The sequence below is a fragment of the Pleurodeles waltl genome, chromosome 4_1 (assembly GCF_031143425.1).
Source record: "Pleurodeles waltl isolate 20211129_DDA chromosome 4_1, aPleWal1.hap1.20221129, whole genome shotgun sequence".
Lineage (NCBI taxonomy): Eukaryota > Metazoa > Chordata > Amphibia > Caudata > Salamandridae > Pleurodeles > Pleurodeles waltl.
The window spans coordinates 152,501,785-152,521,080 of NC_090442.1; the positions used below are offsets into that span (position 1 = coordinate 152,501,785).

Consider the following 19,296-nt stretch of genomic DNA (forward strand, 5'->3'; position numbering starts at 1 on the left):
TAAAGTCTCAAACACTGGGCTTTGCAGACACGTGGATAGATATAAATGTGATGTACAAAGATAGCAGCATGTTTACTTTCTAGTAATTTAAAGGCATATATAATTTACAGAGCACAGTTTAGACTTCAGCTTTGGCTGAAAGAAACGTCAGTTCCCATGAAAGAGAAGGATCAGATATGACTGTGCCATCACTTCCTGTGAAAAGTAATCTCGTGCATTGCCTATGCTAAGGAGACCCCCTGCCCCCATCCAACCCCTGTTCTCTTCAAACTCGCTCTGTGCTTTGGGTTGAGCATCCAAAGAGGCAAGCTTGGGGTGTCTGGCGCTGGTTGAGAAGCGCTGCACAAAATAAAGTTCAAAAATGAGTATTTTATGCTCGGGTCTGGGGTCTTGAATTAGGAGTATGCAGAAATTCCCAGGTCTTTCCATCATGTTTCTGGTACACATGGCACAAACGGTCTAATTTAGAAAAGAGGAACAAAAAATGGAGAAACAGAAAACAAAAAAAAACAGGAAGCAAAAAATGTAGAAGTCGCACAAATAATAGTAGATGAAAAGAAATATAAGGTAGGTCCAAAACATGGAAAGGAGCAGGATAAATAGAACAGGCAATTATACCTCGAGAGGAAAGGAATGAAAAAAGAGAGATTGATAACAAACAAGGGAAGATAAAGGGGGAAAATGGCAGTGATGGAAAAGAAAACAGCATAAGCATGAACACACTGTGCTAGATTACAAATCGTGATATCCCCTTATGCACGGGTACGAGTTAACCAGGTACGGAGCTGAATTCGGTAACTTGACCAGCGTCTCGCGTGATAAACCAGGAGGCGCAATATGCACATCAGTGGTTCCAATCTGACTGAAATAGTTCAGTGGGTTAAAAGAGCTGGGAGGGGGCGGAGTTTACAAGGACCGCGGGTTTGACGTCACCGAGTCCCCGCAGCATGTCACCCTGGGCTGTAATCTACCTACTCATCTCTGCTTGTGTGTGAAGGGCCGGGGCCATGGAAACCATCCCCGCCAGTCATTTGCAAACACGGCCATCCGTGTCAAAGTCAAGGCCCTCGGCCCTCTGGGGGAGGTGACGGGCGCGAGCGGGAGGGAGCGGGGCGCCCTCGCGCACACCTGCGGGACAGGCTCCGTTCCTCTCTGTCTCCTGAGGAGGGAGAGCTGACTGGCTGCCTTATGGGAGAGGAGCGGCCAGCGGGGGCCGGCAGTGGGGTCTCAAAACCCTGAAGGGACTGGGTGAGTGTCGTGGGTAACACTGGGAATGTATGAGGCCACTGCCGTGGGAGTGAGTGAGACTGTAGGAATAAGCGAAACTGTTGATGAGTTTGAGGCCAGTGGCGTGGATGTGAGCGTGACCTTTGGAAGAGGGGGCCCTGTTTATCAGATCCCAGGCTTTTTCAGGGCCCCACACTCACTGCAAGATGTATCTACGGACTGTGAAGGGAGCCTGGCCATGGCCAATGGTTTCCAGTGCTTTCAAAGCTTGTACTTCACTGAACGGAGGATGTAACTGTGGAGTATTTGGTGTACTGCACAGAGTTTGATTCGTTCGCAGGATATTTAGCTTCTCCAAACAAATAGAAAAGTTAAATGGATGCTCAACACCGCGTTTCAGCGCTCTTTCCGTGCTTGTAACGCCAAGGAAGCTAACACAGCTATAACACTAGATGGTGCTTGATGCTAGAGATAGGGCTTTCTCTTTCACTGGAGGAGTTTTGTTTTAACATACAAGCAGGTGCCTTTGTTTTCTGGAGCTCCGCATGAAATTCTTAGCAAGGTCCCGCAAACATCCCTGCAATGTTCGAGACTAGTGATGCAGGAATGAGTCAGAATGTTGTGCGGGATGCTGCAGGCATGACCGTAGGCAAGGCTTCATAAAACGCAGGCCACTAATGAGAGCATGTCTTTCACTCCATTTAATCTAAACGTTTCTACATATGTATTAGCCAGGGATAAGAGGAGCAAGTCAGCTGCATTTAATATTCTGGCAGAATTATGGGTAATGAGTAGAAGTCTAAATAATCCTAGATAGCCAGGACATGTGAAATGTGTGAGAATTCATTTAAATCAGGGCTGTTCAACGTAGGTCCAAGCAGGATAGATTTATGCTGGGTTATTGGGTTTTCTACTAAAGGCATTGGCATATAATTAATTTAAACGTAACTTAGCTACATACCTGGTGGTTATCCTGCAAACGTGGCATAGATCGGACCCACCTGGACTTACGCTGGACACTTTTTGTGAATCAGAATCTATTGAAGTGTGTGAGATCAGTGAAGTCAGAAGGAGTGAGACTCCCACATAGCGCATGGATCAGTAAGACCCCATTACTGTATAAGGTCTGTAATGTCGGGTAGGTAAGCTGAATTTAAACGGGCTGTTTTACAATAGGACAGGTCCAATTGAACTGCGTGACTTGGCTCCATTTAGACTCCATTGCAGCATCTGAGGATGGAGGTGCTGGGGCAGGCGAGAGACAACGAGCTTTTGGTTTCTGTGAGATGGGTGTGTGCTGCCTCCTCGTTAAGGATGAGTGGCTTTGTATTAGCCAAGGTGCAGGGACAGTATTATCACAGTGAATGTTAACTAGTGAGGTTCTCAATGGTTCGGGATAACTTGCTATTTCTAGCTTTCTTGCTTTGTTATTCTTCACGTGATTAAATGTAGAAGACTGTTTCCAAGTAATAACTTCCCTGAAAATCACAGACAGTGTGTGTTTAAGTTGTGAAAGAATAGATGACACTGAAGCCCTTCAGGAGCAATAGATACTTTGAGCTTAGCTCTGACTTTCAGTTACAGTTCCCAGCACTTGAACCACACAGCACAATCACACATGATCACATTCCACAGAGACTAGACTTACACCGCCAAAAGGAGAGACATGCAAAGATACCACACACTGATGAGGGCTGTGTTGGTATTTCAGGCTGCCCTTAGTGATTACGAACGCAGTAACAAGTTGGTTGTATAAAGACCTCACTTTGTCATGAATAATCTCATCTTTTTCTTGAAACCAGTTGTGTTATTTTGGTAAAGACAAAAGAGAAGCAGAAGTGACAATATGCCTTGATGTCAATTACCATAACAGGAAACCCCATAATTTGGTCTTTCCTCCTGTTGACAGCTTTTTTTTAAATTGAAAAGTCAGTGTTATAACCATGTTATGCAAACGCTGAGCTACATAGATCTACATCTACTATCAAGATACATAGATATAAAATCACGTATGGTGAACCTATATGTACTTGCCTTTACAATATCCTTGTATTCAAAATTTTGACTACAATATTTTTGTACTTCGATATTTTAACCAAGATACTCCGGTCGTCTACCATGTGGTAGTTCTTAGACTTTCTAACAGGGATGAATTCTTATTGGAACAGTACATGGATGTAAAGGACTTGGGCTTAAAATGGTTGTGAGCATAGGGCCTTCTGCAAGATCCATCAGGCTCGTTAAATTTTGAATAATATGTACATACTGGGTGAAATCTAGAAAAGAGACTCATATAAAATGAGTTTTTTTGCACAGACTCCAGCCTCGCGTTTCACCATTGCCAATTGATCAGAGAAGTAGGCTATGTGAGCTACAGTTCCGCAGTCCCCTCTTGGTAATGAAGGTCACTGATGGAGTCATGAAGAGGGTGATGATGATTCATTTTGATCAGGAGGAGTAGTAGTTAAGTCTACTACTCCCACACATGAGGGTCAGAGGGCAACTTTAGCATGGCAGCAGATACTGCCAATATTTCAGCACTCAAATACAGACTATGAAAGTTTCTTACTGGTACAAGGCCACCAAGAGGCAAGAGAATCACTAGACGACTTCCATGACCAACTGCAGTCAGTATCTAAGCAGCGACTCACCCAAACGGGGAAGTGAAAGCTCAAATTTCACAGTAGAAGCTCTAAACTGAGATACTAAATATTGAGGGAACAATACATGCAGCTAAGGAACCTTCTAGAGCTAGACGGATTTCTGGAATCTTCCAGAGACTGAGCAATGCACACGAAAGAAGCCTTCTCAGCAAGAGCAGAACAGTACAGGGAGATTACAATAATAAATTGAAAATGAGTGACCCTGCAGCCAAGAGGCATCACACAATCACGTCCTCTCATGGATAGTGACAAAGAATCTCCTCGTAGTGCAGCAAACCTGGTGAAGGAACACCAATGCCCCCTAAGCAGAAATTTGAACTGCTCTGCAAGTATGTTGCTCGATGGACCAGTGCATCCAATGCAAGCACCGAGAGGCTGGTTGGAATCCTAAATTAGCCCCCCCTGCAATCCTTGAATCAGAGGATGAGAAAATTGCGGTGAAAAATTGGATGCACAGCAAGTGTTGAGTAAAGACTGAAGGAGTTGAAGTGGTGGCCTTCATCCACACTGAGGCCATCATGAATGCCAGTTCAGATCACTATAGCCGAAATCAAGCTACAGACCACTCTGCACACACAACAGTATTTAACCTATTGCACTCAAATACCTCTTCACAGGATGAATGGCACATAGTCAGGTAGAAACAAAGACCAAAGCGTTCATCACAGAATCTGGTGTTATGATGAGACGTATTAGACAGGTTTAAAGTCAATATAATTATTTATTGTGTACAAGGATCAGCGTCGCTCCCTCTCGCCAGCTCCTCATAACTGCCGCACTCACAAGAGCAGCACTCCCTGGCAACAGAACGTAGGAACCGTCAAGAGTTCGCTCATGCGCTGGATTCAGTAATGACAACAACTTATATTACAACATATCTTCCTCTTTTCATCACACAAAAGAACGTGAGTCATTAAATACTAACCATAAGTATTTGTATAGAATAACAGGTCAAAATGCAATATGTAAGTGAAAAGGACATGAATCGTCAAATGATCAACATAAGTGTTTATGCAGAATAATATGCCAAACAATGCAATATGTGGATGTATTTCTATATAGTCTCCTCTACTTTACATAATCACTCAATTATGCTGGTGCTTTCTTAATCCTTTGTGGTCTTTCCCTCATTACTTCGTCCCTGGATTCAATATTTTCTCTATAGCTTTCTCTACCTTCTACACTTCCAAGATCACAATGATTAGTAAAGACAGGCACATCACCTGTTTGTCTAGTGTCCTGTGCAACATTTGGACGTAAAAGTTTCCTTCCTAGCTGATCGAACATAAATCCACTGCATTCATCACTACTTACGTCTTCTGTAATACTGTTCTCCTTGGAATCAAACTTAGCCACTCTCCTGAAATTCAATTTTTCACCATTATTCAATATTACATACCAACGATGAACTCCCTTGACCTGAAATGGTCCTTTAAATTTATTAAGCCCTCTCACAATCCGTCCTGATTTTATTTTCACCCAATCACCAGGCCCAATATTGTTCTTACCTCTTCCACTATCTGCGGAAGCCTTTCTTTTTCCACCATCAGAAGTGACAGAATTCCTACATTTACTTATTCCTCTAGACTGTACCACATTAGCATCAACCAGTTCTCTCAACCAACAGGGAGTCAATTTAGAATTAGTTTTTCTGTCCCTCATCATGAAAAAAGGTGAAGTGCCCGTGGCACAATTGACTGTGGTACGATATGCCCACACAACATCCACAACCATACTTTCCACACTCACACCACTCGCCAACGCTTGTTGTATGGCACCTTTAACCATACTGTTGGCTCTCTCCACTATTCCATTCGCCTGAGGATTATAAAGTGCCGCCCTTGAATGTTTAACACCACACGATGAGAGAAACTCTTTCATTTCATAAGAGGTGAGTTGAGAACCTTTATCCGTCACCAAACACACAGGAAATCCTTCTTCCTTAAATATTTCAGACAAGACTCTCACTGTAGATGATGTGGTTATTTCTGACATACATTTCACTGTTAACCACTTTGAATGAACATCAATCAATACTAATGTGAATTTTGACATGTATTTAACGCCACATAAAGGACCAATGAAGTCTCCACACACAGTATGCCATACTTGTCCAGGATCCTCTATATGACCTATTAAAGATTGCTTGCCTACTCTCAGTCTCTTTTCACTACGTGCACATACATTGCATCTCTCCACCCAGTATACCATATCATCATCCATTCCTGACCACCAGAAATTCTCTCTGAGTCTCCTCTTAGTCAATGTTTGCCCTAAATGGCCCTCATGAGCAATATTGAAAATGTTCTTCCTCACACCTAAAGGAGGAACACATGTTTCACCTCATACGACAATATTATCTCCCACACATGATAGTTCATCCAATACCTTACCATACGTCAATACGTTTTTAGGCAAAGTGCTCTCTCTTCGTCTACCGCTCATTATCATCCTGATTACTTCTCTCATTACATCGTCACATAACATGGGTTGGCACCATTCTTCTTTACTCAATGCTTCCGATGACCATTGCACCACATCTCCAAAACTTGCAACCACATCCTCACAGTCTTTAATACTATCAGATCCGACAACTTCCAATCTTGCGATAGACGTGAGAGACAGTCAGCTTGTACGATTCTCCATCCCGGTATATATTCTACTGTATAGTTGTACTCCTGGGACCTCGCTGCAAATCTAGCTAGTCTGAAAGAACCTTTCTCAGCTCCACCCGGAGTCAACACCTTTACTAAAGGTTTGTTATCAGTCCATAACCTGAACTGCTTTCCCCATATGTACATTCTGAAAATGTTCCATGCTCCATGTCACCGCCAAAGCCTCTTTCTCTATTACAGAGTAGTTGTGTTCCATTGGTGTCAAAGAACGTGACGCAAATGAAATTGTCCTTCTTTTTGATCCATGAATTTGTGATAAGATAGCACCTATGCCTGTGGCTCTGGCGTCTACTGTAACAATCGATTTCTCTTTTTCATCAAAGGGTACTAGGATGCCAGCTTCACATATTTCTTTCTTGATCAACTCAAAACACTGTTTCTGTGCTGCACCCCACTCAAAGATTACTCCTTTTCTCAATAAATGTTTTAGTACTTCTGTTACTGATGCAAAATGTTCCACAAATTTGGAGTAATACTCCACTAGTCCCAAAAACAATCTCAACTGGTCTTTATTTACAGGGTTTGGTGTCAATTTGATAGCTCTCAATAGGTCTCTCTTTGGCTTCACTCCATCCTGTGACAATGTATGACCTAGATACCCTACTTCCTCGGCCACAAATATGCTCTTTTATTTTCTCATGGTTAAACCTGACTTTAAAATTTTATCTAGAACCAGCTTCAGCGTCAAATTGTGATTCTCTACAGTGCCTCCAAAACTTAATATATCATCCTGAAAGTATATAATGTTCAGAATTCCTTTAAGTAAGTCACTCATTACCCTTTGAAAGACACTTGCAGCCGAACACAAACCAAATGTCATCCTAGTAAACTGAAAAGTGCCTTCCATGGTAATGAAAGAAGTCAAAACATTTGATTCAGGATGTAATTTTACCTGATGATACGCATGCTTTAAGTCAAGTTTTGAAAAAAACTTTCCCCCCTTCAACATCAAAACAAGCTCATTGATGTTTGGTAGTGGAAAATTGTCCATTACAACATTCTGATTCAAGCTTCTCACATCGACACAAAATCGAAGTTTGACTTCAGCTTTCCTAGTTATCACAAATGGAGATACCCAATTTGATGCCTCCACTGGTTCAATAACTCCACTGTTCAGCGTTTCATCAATCAGCTCTTTAACTTGCTCTCTAGCTAATAATGGTACTCTCCTGACCTTATGCTGTACTGGAATCGCACCATCTTTGAGGTTAATCTTGTGACAGTAACCTTTCAACTGACCCATTCCTCACGAAAGACATCCTTTGCATCTCTGAGAATATCTTGCAAAGTTACTTCGTCTACAACTAATATTTGTGTGATAGCTCAAGGATGGATGATGATATGAAGATCATACTGATGGATCCATCCCAAGATTGGTGGACCTGATTCAGCTACATATACCTTTTGTGCTTCTTCCTCCAAATAGAATTTCTGCCATCATACAACCAATGAGGTCTATTTTCTCACCCTGATATCTACCAGGACTTATGTATTTGGGCAATAACCTCACTTGTGGCCATTCAGAAGTGAATAATTTTTTCGGAATTACAGTATATAAGGGTTCAGATTCCACCATCAATTCAACGGGTTTTCTCCGAATCACAAATTGAGCCTTGGGTCTTTGTTCTTTTAATCTATGCACTCCTTCATCCTCAGTAGCTAATACTCTATCTGTGCCTGGATTAATCTCACACATGTTATCATCTCCCTCTTCACCTGAGAGTGTCGCCATGCTCCTTTTACCTAAACTTCGGCACATCCTAGCAAAGTGACCTTTCAACCTACACTTCCTACACTCCTTCCCTATTGCAAAACCAAATTTTGCATCAGAAGTGTGATTAAATCTCCCACATTTGGCGCATCTCTTATTCTCTGCTTCTTTTGCTAATTTATTGTTGAAGTTCTTAGCTTTGGTTGCAAAGGTGTCTCGTCATTTGCCTATAGCTGCTACTTCATCTTTTGCTTCTTTCTTCTCCATTGCTTTCATGTAATATTCAGATTCTCCATCTCTTTGAGGTTGAGTATAAAATGTATGCCTTCTCATCACAACATTTTGAGTTCTTGCAAATCTTAAATAATTTTTTTTCTGGGCATTTATGTACACATCTATATCCACCTCATCACCCTGAACTGGCAAGTCGGGAAGAAATTTGGAAATGTGTTCTTTTCCTAAGGCATTCAATAATATGGCTTTTTTCCTGCTTGGGCGAAACCTTTGACCATCCAAAGCTTCTAAATAAATATCAAACATATCCACCCACTCCTCCCATTCTATTGCGGGCTGTCCTGGTAATGTCAAGAATGGAGGAGGTGCTGTGATTGTTGGAATATCCATTTCAAAACCCAGTTAACAGTAAGATTTTGATGAAAGAACAAAAAAAAAAATATGTATATATTTGCAACGCCAATAAAATGTCAGTATTTATACTTGAAATGTCTCTCATAAAATGTCAGTGTTTATACATGACATATTTCTCAGGACAGTCAAGGTACCTCACCGTGTTCTTTCCTCTAATATTTCTCAAGACAGTCCTTCCACACTTTTCCATGAAAGGTGCTTCGCCAGGTACTTTCCTCTAATGCTAGTCTTCGCCCCTCCTTGAGTCAACGTTAGCAATTGGTATTTCCTGCGCTGACGAGAAACCAACAACATCTCCTCCCCAGAGTAAGTAGTTCCTTGGGTTGTTAGACTCCCGCTTCGTATGATTTGCAGCGCAAAGCCACGTATAGTCCGGTGCTCGCGCGCTCTTTAAATTTATTCAAAGTACTCTAGTTTCATACGTTGCATTGCTGTAGGAAAGTACCATCTTGCCTGGCATGTTACCCCCATATTTCACTGTATATATGTTGTTTTAGTGTATGTGTCACTGGGACCCTGCCAGCCAGGGCCCCAGTGCTCATAAGTGTGCCCTGTATGTGTTCCCTGTGTGATGACTAACTGTCTCACTGAGGCTCTGCTAACCAGAACCTCAGTGGTTATGCTCTCTCTGCTTTCCAAATTGTCACTAACAGGCTAGTGACCAATTTCACCAATTCACATTGCCATAGTGGAACACCCTTATAATTCACTAGTATATGGTACTGAGGTACCCAGGGTATTGGGGTTCCAGGAGATCCCTATGGGCTGCAGCATTTCTTTTCAATCAATCAATCAATCAGTCGCATTTATAAAGCGCGCTACTCACCCGTAAGGGTCTCAAGGCCCATAGGGAGCTCTGACAATTCTTACACAGGCCTGCCACTGCAGCCTGAGTGAAATAACGTCCACGTTATTTCACAGCCATTTACCACTGTACTTAAGTAACTTATAAGTCACCTATATGTCTAACCTTCACCTGGTGAAGGTTGGGTGCAAAGTTACTTAGTGTGTGGGCACCCTGGCACTAGCCAAGGTGCCCCCACATCGTTCAGGGCAAATTCCCCGGACTTTGTGAGTGCGAGGACACCACTTCACGCGTGAACTATACATAGGTCACTACCTATGTATAGCATCACAATGGTAACTCCGAACATGGCCATGTAACATGTCTAAGATCATGGAATTGTCACCCCAATGCCATTCTGGCATTGGGGAGACAATTTCATGATCCCCGAGTCTCTAGCACAGACCCGGGTACTGCCAAACTACCTTTCCCGGGGTTTCACTGCAGCTGCTGTTACTGCCAACCCCTCAGACAGGTTTCTGCCCTCCTGGGGTCCAGCCAAGCCTGGACCAGGAAGGCAGAACAAAGGACTTCCTCAGAGAGAGGGTGTTACACCCTCTCCCTTTGGAAAAAGGTGTCAGGGCTGGGGAGGAGTAGCCTCCCCCAGCCTCTGGAAATGCTTTGATGGGCACAGATGGTGCCCATCTCTGCATAAGCCAGTCTACACCGGTTCAGGGATCCCCCAGCCCTGCTCTGGGGTGAAACTGGACAAAGGAAAGGGGAGTGACCACTCCCCTGACCTGCACCTCCCAGGGGAGGTGCCCAGAGCTCCTCCAGTGTGCTCCAGACCTCTGCCATCTTGGAAACAGAGGTGTTGCTGGCACACTGGACTGCTCTGAGTGGCCAGTGCCATCAGGTGACGTCAGAGACTCCGTCTGATAGGCTCTTACCTTTCTTACTAGCCTATCCTCCTTCCTAGGTAGCCAAACCTCCTTTTCTGGCTATTTAGGGTCTCTGCTTTGGGGAATTCTTCAGATACCGAATACAAGAGCTCACCAGAGTTCCTCTGCATCTCCCTCTTCACCTTCTGCCAAAGGATCGAGCGCTGACTGCTCAGGACGCCTGCAAAACCACAACAAAGTAGCAAAGACGACTACTGCGACCTTGTATCGCTTCATCCTGCCGGCTTTCTCGACTGTTTCCTGGTGGTGCATGCTCTGGGGGTAGCCTGCCTCCTTTCTGCACCAGGAGCTCTGAAGAAATCTCCTGTGGGTCGACGGAATCTTCCCCCTGCAACCGCAGGCAACAAACGACTGCATCACCGGTCCTCTGGGTCCCCTCTCAGCACGACGAGCGTGGTCCCTGGAACTCAGCAACTCTGTCCAAGTGACTCCCACAGTCCAGTGACTCTTCAGTCCAAGTTTGGTGGAGGTAAGTCCTTGCCTCCCCACGCTAGACTGCATTGCTGGGTACTGCATGATTTGCAGCTGCTCCGGCTCCTGTGCACTCTTCCAGGATCTCCTTCATGCACAGCCAAGCCTGGGTCCCCGACACTCTAACCTGCAGTACACAACCTTCTGAGTTGTCCTCTGGCGTCGTGGGACTCCCTTTTGTGACTTCGCGTGGACTCCGGTTCACTCCTCTTCCAGGTGCCTGTTCCGGTACTTCTGTGGGTGCTGCCTGCTTATGTGAGGGCTCCTTGACTTGCTGGGCGCCATCTCTGTCTCCTCATCCAAGTGGCGACATCCTGGTCCCTCCTGGGCCACAGCAGCATCCAAAAACCCTATTCGCGACCCTTGCACCTAGCAAGGCTTGTTTGCGGTCTTTCTGCGTGGGAACACCTCTGCAAGCTTCTTCACGACGTGGGACATCCATCCTCGAAAGGGGAAGTTCCTAGTCCTCTTTGTTCTTGCAGAACACAAAGCTTCTTCCATCCGGTGGCAGCTTCTTTGCACCCTCAGCTGGCATTTCCTGGGCATCTGCCCACTCTCGACACTGTCGTGACTCTTGGACTTGGTCCCCTTGTCTTACAGGTACTCAGGTCCGGAAATCCACATTTGTTGCTTTGCTGGTGTTGGTCTTCCTTGCAGAAAGCCCCTATCACGACTTCTGTGCTCTCTGGGGGTTGTAGGTGCACTTTACACCTACCTTACAGGGTCTTGGGGTGGGCTATTTTTCTAACCCTCACTGTTTTCTTACAGTCCCAGCGACCCTCTACACGCTCACATAGGTTTGGGGTCCATTCGTGGTTCGCATTCCACTTTTGGAGTATATGGTTTGTGTTGCCCCTATACCTATGTGCTCCTATTGCAATCTACTGTAACTTTACACTGCTTGCATTATTTTCTTTTGCTATTACTGCATATTTTTGGTATTGTGTACATATATCGTGTGTATATTTGGCATCCTCATACTGAGGGTACTCACTGAGATACTTTTGGCATATTGTCATAAAAACAAAGTACCTTTATTTTTAGTATATCTGTGTATTGTGTTTTCTTATGATATTGTGCATATGACACCAGTGGTATAGTAAGAGCTTTGCAGCTAGTTCAGCCTAAGCTGCTCTGCTATAGCTACCTTCTGTCAACCTAAGCTGCTAGAAACACCTCTTCTACACTAATAAGGGATAACTGGACCTGGTACAGAGTGTAAGTACCCCTTGGTACCCACTGCAAGCCAAGCCAGCCTCCTACAATTGCGACTGCCAAAGTCGCATATAGCCCCTTTGTAAACACTCTGCGATCGTACCTGGGGAGTAGGCTTAGTTCACAGTCGTTACGTTCACTGTTGAAACCGATGCAACGTTTGAACCGAGGCGCTGTTTAAGGCTCCTACACGCGCGGTTGGATTCTGCTGATACCTTGTCACACTACCTCTGGAACCGGCAAGTCGTCGCCATAAATTGTTATGATGAGACGTATTAGACAGGTTCAAAGTCGATAAAATTATTTATTGTGTACAAGGAACAGCGTTGCTCCCTCTCGCCAGCTCCTCATAACTGCTGCACTCACAAGAGCAGCACTCCCTGGCAACAGAACGTAGGAGCCGTCAAGAGCTTGCTCACGCGCTGGATTCAGTAATGACAACAACTTATATTACAACATCTGGCAAGAGGGACCTCCTTGACTGTCAGACCAGAGAAGAGTTGGACTTACCTACTTTGACCAGATATGTGGATTATTGCATTTCGCCGAGCATCTCTCACACCTGCATACAAATACCTAATTTTATAGATTTTACCCAACTCCACATGCTTCCCACTAAGAAATGACATTTCAAAAGATGTTGATCATCAAAATATCAGTCTGTTACTGGGAAAATACTTACTTCTGAAATTCTCAGAGGGATTGCACACAAACTAGCAAGTTTATACTAAAACCCTGTCACTCACATGTTGATCAGCTCATATTGCCACCATTATTCTTCTAACCTTTGTTTATGATGTGTTGCACTGCTTGTCCTCTGCTTATGATTCGAAAGGAACTTCTTTCCTTCCACCTCACCTCATGAGTGTGCTGAATGGAAGCAGCACTGTGGTAGAGCCAAGCTGGAAGTACAAAGTCCCTGGCTGACATAAGGCTGTGGCTCTTTCTGCCCTCAACATACATGCATGCAGACATCTCGCAGCATGGACACAATGCCGCTAGAGGACCCACTGGGCAGTATCATGGGCTCACTGAAGGGAAGTGGTGTCCTGAGCTTATGTACTACATGGTGGAGTAACCATGATTTTTTGAAAAAATTACATCATGGCTCCATTCTGTGCATGTGTGATGTAGAATGAATTCACAAGGGGGCCCTACCCTCAAAGGCACTGCCTTGTCTGGTTGTTGCCAATTTATGCAGCGGCAGACACTACCAGGGCTTGGCTATCACTATTTATCATTCTCTCAGTGTGGCATGGTCGATCTTCCATCTCTGGGTATGTAGCAGCCCGACATACAGCCATATATTGCCACTGGTGGGAAACTTCGGCTTCCTGTTGGTGCCCTTGTGGCTGTTTGAGAGGATGCGGCAGTGTGTGTTGTCCATCTAGTCCAGTTTACTGTCCCTGCACGTCATGCTAGTCTGTCTACTGGCAGCAGCATGCTGGTGGTGCTTGAAAACGTCTCTGCTATGTACAATGCCATGATCAACCAGCTGAGGTGTTCTTTAACTAGGCCAGTGTCACAATGATCACAAACGGGAAAGGTGAGAAGGCCTTGAGTAGGGCAGGAAAGGAAAGGGTGGAGGGGATGCAGCAGTTTACAGCACTCTTTGCACTGCATTTTGTTTTTGGTCTCAGCATGAGAGTAAGACAGCCTAGACCTGTGAAGTGGATTAGTCCCTGTCATCTGTGGACATCACTCACCATAGGATGGTGTAGTCACCTCCACCAGTCCTGTGAAACCTGGACCACTGTGTTTAGGGATCCTTGCCATCAATGCAAAAATGTAATGCAAGACAGGCCGACATTATTTTAAAACAACCCAACTCTTAAAAACAAAAAAACTGAAATTACCCTGATTTTCAACTAGTTGGGAATATTTCAGCTTTTTCCTGTTCACGACTGCTATGCATGTCACAGCAGTGACAAACAAGAACAGCATATCTTCACAACTGGTGGTCAAGTGGCAAATAAGGATCTGAAATGAAGGGGTTCCTCCACTTTTAAATTTGTGTTACTTCAATGCCAAGAGCTTACCTGTGGTGGCAAGCAGGCAGAACACATATACCTCTCCTTCTACACCCGACACTGCATCTTTGCTCCGGCAACCTCGCACTCGTAACCGTCCCACGTGTCCGCAGAACTACAACCGGCGGCAGATCATTCTCGCACCTCGCCGCCAAGACGTGAAACACTCTTCCCACCCACCTGCATCAGACCAAAGACCTCCTTACCTTCAGGAAACTTCTCAAGACCTGGCTGTTCGAGCAGTAGCAGCACCCCCCCCCACCTCAGCTTGTTGAGACCCTCACAGGTGAGTAGTGCGCTTTACAAATTCCAGATTGATTGATCTATTGAACACATGGCACTTTGGGCCAGATGTATGAAATCGTGGGTTTGCAATTTCATAATAGCAAATTTTAGCAATTCGCTATTAGGAGATAGCAAAATGTGATATACAACATTGTGTTTAACACTGTTAGTGATTCACAGTGGGTTGCAAATAAACCTGCCTCATCAATATTCATGAGGCAGGTCGTAATTTGCGACCTACTGTGAATGGCTACAATCACAGGGATGGTGGCCTGCTGGGGTCAGCAGACTACCATGTCTTTGACTACTTTTTAAATAAAGCAATTTTTTTGTAATGCAGCCCGTTTTCCTTAAAGGAAAATGGGCTGCATTACCAAAAGAAACCTGAAAAGTTTTCTTTTCATTTTTAAAGAGTAGGCAGTGTTCCTTGGGACAACTGCCTCCTCTTAAAAAATGTTTTCACGCCCATTCCCAAAGGGGAAGGGGTCTTTTGGGGACCCCTTCTGGTTTGCAAATGGGTTACCACCAACTTGAAGTTGGTGGTAACTGAAAATATTTTGCGACCGGGAATGCGGTTGCAAAACATTTGCAGTTTCCACCAAAACTTTCCTACACCCCCCTGCGACTTGCTTTTAGGAGGGGACATCCTAGACATGCCCCTTCCTACTACCGATTCGCAGACCTTTTTTGCGATTCAGTAATAGATTACCGAAATGCAAAACAGCATTTGTACATCCAATAATGTTTTTTTTTCTGTTTGCAAATGGCCCAATTCTGCGAATCAGGCCGTTTGTGCTCAGAAAAAAAGCTCTGTACATCTAGCCCATACTCTGCGCATGTCTGAGCATCTCTGGAGTTTCTGCAGTTATGCTCAACCAGAGGGGTCCTCCGCGACTTGTGAGGAGTGGCTGGCAGGAAGAGTGGCAGCAGTACTGCAGACTTTAGCACTGCAAAATGTCAAACTTTTTCAAGTTTAATAGCGACGCAACATTTGGGAAACAGGGGTGTTGCAAAGCCTTATGAAATGCCCTTCCTGTAAGATATGGGGTCTCTAGTTGGCAGTCAGTTTACACCCTGTCCAAGTAGTGACCCTCACTCTATTCAGGGTAAGGGAGTCACACCCCTAAGATAACCTCTGCTTACCCCGTGGTAGCTTGGCTCAAACAGTCAAGCTTATCTAAGAGGCAATGTGTAAGGGATTTGTAAACACACACACAGTAACACAGTGAAAACACCACAAAAACACTCAAAACAAATTTAGAAAATAGCCAATATTTATCTGAGTTAAACAAGACCAAAATGACATAAATCCAACATACACAAGTAGGGATATCACATTTTAAAGTTTAAAAGAGTCTTAAAACATAGTATCTTGGATGAGTCAAAAAACAAAGACGATGCAGGCTGCAAAGGAGGTTATGTGTTGGAAAAGCAAGCAGTGTGTTGATTCTTTTCCTGCCAGGCTGGCGATGCATCGATTCTTACCTTGCAGGAAACGCGATGAGTGGAATCCTTGGCATAATATTCTCAGTCCAGAAGTGTTCTGAAATTGTGGGGCAATGGTCCAGTACTTATACCCATTTCTGCATTTGAAGTAGGCAAACTTCAAAGGAAAGTCTTTGTAGTGCACAGGACTCTGCCTCTCCATGGCTTGGCCCCAGACACACACTAGGGCACGGGAGACTGCTTTGTGTGAGGACAGGCACAGCCCTATTCGAGTGCAGGTATCAGCTCCTCCCACCATTCTAGCCCAGGAAGATCGATCAGCCTGGATATGTGCCATCAGGATATGCATGGCACACCTCAGCTCTCTTTGTGTGACAGTCTAAAGTGAATTGACAAACAGCCCAACTGACATACTGACCCAGAAGTGTATTCAGCAGCCAGGCAGGGGCACAGAATAGTTAAGCAAGAAAATGCCCACTTTCTAAAAGTGGCATTTTCAAACTTACAATCCAAAAACAAACTTCACCAAAAGATGTATTTTTAAATTGAGCTCCACCTCTGTTAACAGGGAAGTAACCTTTTACTTTTGAAGGCTACTGGTTGATCTAGGACCTCCATATCGCTATCTGCTCCCAATGGTAAATTACACTTCAAAGATACTTTGAGGTAATCCCCATGTTATCCTGTGGGAGAGATAGGCCTTGCAATAGTGAAAAACAAATTTAGCAGTATTTCACTATCAAGATATTCAAAACACACCAGTACATGTCCTACCGTTTAAATACACTACACACTGCCCATGGGGCTGCCCTGGGCCTGCCTTAGGGTTGACGTACAGGTAGAGAAAAGGAAGGTTGGGGCCTGGCAAGTGGGTAGACTGCCAGGTCGAACAGGCAGTTCAAAACTGCACACACAGACACTGCAGTGGCAGGTCTGAGACATGTTTCAGAGCTATTCATGTGGGTGGCACAATCAGTGCCGCAGGCCCACTAGCATAATTTGGTTTACAGGCCCTGGGCACCTCTAGTGCACTTTACTAGGAACTTACTTGTACATCGAATATGCCAATCATGGAGAAACGAATCACCAGTCCAATTTAGACAGAGAGCACTTGCACTTTAGCACTGGTCATCATTGGTAAAGTGCCCAGAGTCCTAAAGTCAGCAACAATGAAATTCAGCAAAGGATAAAAAACACAGGGGGTCAAAAGCAAAAAGTACAGGGGAAACCACACAAAGAGCTGACAGGTCTAACACATTTCCCCTCAGCTGAAAGTGAGGAGAACTACCTAACCCCTTGAGAGTTCTCATCACTAAGCCAGAAGAACCTGGACAGACCATCAGCATTGGCGTGTTCTGTTCCAGGGCAGTGTTTGTACCATAAAGTTGGTTCCCTTTAGGGAGATGGACCTCCTCAACAATTTAGGATTCTCCCCCTCATCTGCATCAGCCATCTGAAAGGTCTGTGGTCAGTCTGAACCCAGAAGTGAGTCCCAAACACGTAGGGTCTAGCTTCTCCAGTGCCCAGACCACAGCAAAAGCCTCCCTTCAATTGCGTTCCACCTCTATTACCAGGGAAGTAACCTTCTACTTTGAAGGCTCCTTGTTGATCTAGGACCTCTTTGTTTAGTTGTGAGAGCACAGCTTCCAGAGCATGCTCTGAGGCATCTGTCTGCACCACATATTCTTTGGAAAAGTCAGGAACCTTGAGCACAGGTACAGCGCACATGGCCTCCTTCAGGGTGTTAAAAGCAGTCTGGCACGGCTTGTCCAGATCACTGGACGGGGGCTGCTTCCTGGAAGTCAGCTCCGTCAAGGGGTAAACAATGGTGCCATCCCCCTTGACAAATCTCCTGTAGTAGCCGGTGAGACCTAGAAAGGCTCTCACCTCTGTCTGGGACTTGGGGGGTGCTCAAGCCAGAACTTGGCCGCTCCTTACCTGGTGTTCCAAGTACACCACAGGCCCCTGCCCTATCTGGCACTTACTGGCCTTGATAGTGAGACCTGCACTCTGCTGGGCCCTCAACACTTCGCAGAGGTAGTACAAGTGGTCCTCCCAGCTAGAACTGAAGACCACAATGTCATCCAGGTAGGTGGCACTGAAGTCCTCCAACCCAGCTAGGACCTGGTTGACCAGCTTCTGGAAGGTAGCAGGGCTGTTCCTCTGGCACTGAGAATGCAGACCTCTCTTTGGCCCCCTTGGTTATGGCAATTTGCCAGTACCCAGGCACTAGATCAAACGTGCTAAGGAACTTGTCAGCTTCCAACCGGTCAATGAGTCCATCAGCTTGGGGGAAGGGATGTGCGTCACTCTTGGTGACGGCATTGAGCCCCGGGTAATCAACACAGAACCTCAGTTCAGGTGTGACTCCAGGTGGAGCAGCCTTGGGGACAAGAACCACAGGACTGGACCAAGGACTGTTGGAATGTTCAATCACCCCTAATTCCAGCATCTTAGAGACCTCCTCCTTGATGCTGTTTTTCACTCTGTCAGTCACCCTGTAAGACCTGTGCTGACAGGTAGACTATCCCCAGTATCAATGCCATGGGTGCACAAATGGGTGACCCCAGTAGTGAGTGAGAACAGTGAGGCAAACTGACCCAGCAACTGACGGCAGTCCCTCTGCTGCTCAAAGGTCAGAGTAGGGGTGAGGTTCACCCCCTCCACTGCCCCATCCAGCTCTTTGCCAAACAGGAGGTCGGGAGAGGCTCACTCTCTCCATCATCCGTGACCAAGACCATGGACCTCTCAAAATGTGGTTTGAGGCAGTTCATGTGCAGGATCCTCAAAGGATTCATAGGAGTCTGCATGTCCACCAAGTAGGTGACTTCACTCTTGCACTCATTCACCTCAAATGGTCCAGACTTACGGTCTTGGAGAGCATGGGGCTCTACAGGGGCCATCACCCACACCTTCTGGCCAGGCTGAAACCCAACCAGAGTGGTATTCTGGTCGTATCATTGTTTCATGTCCTCCTGGCTAGCTTCCAGATTCTCCTGAGCGAGTTTCTGGAAGCGGGCTGTCTGGTTTCTGAAGGCCTGCATGTAACTGAATACATCCTGGGGTGGTTTCTTGGGAGCTTGTTCCTCCTTCACCAAACTGAGACACCCTCTCACAGGGTGCCCATACAGAAGTTCAAAAGGGCAGAAGCCAACCCCCTTCTGCGGTACCTCTCTGTA

At 45.2% G+C, this 19,296-nt stretch overlaps 1 protein-coding gene across 1 annotated transcript in view; it reads left to right on the forward strand.

Moving 5' to 3' along the window:
* Positions 1–920: 920 nt before the first annotated feature.
* The window catches only part of AGBL3 (AGBL carboxypeptidase 3), a 480,467-nt gene continuing 462,091 nt past the window's right edge, over positions 921–19,296 (forward strand). Inside the window, exon 1 of the mRNA XM_069227938.1 lies at positions 921–1,248. The gene's annotated coding sequence lies outside the window, so the exon portion shown is untranslated. The remainder of the gene's footprint in view (positions 1,249–19,296) is intronic.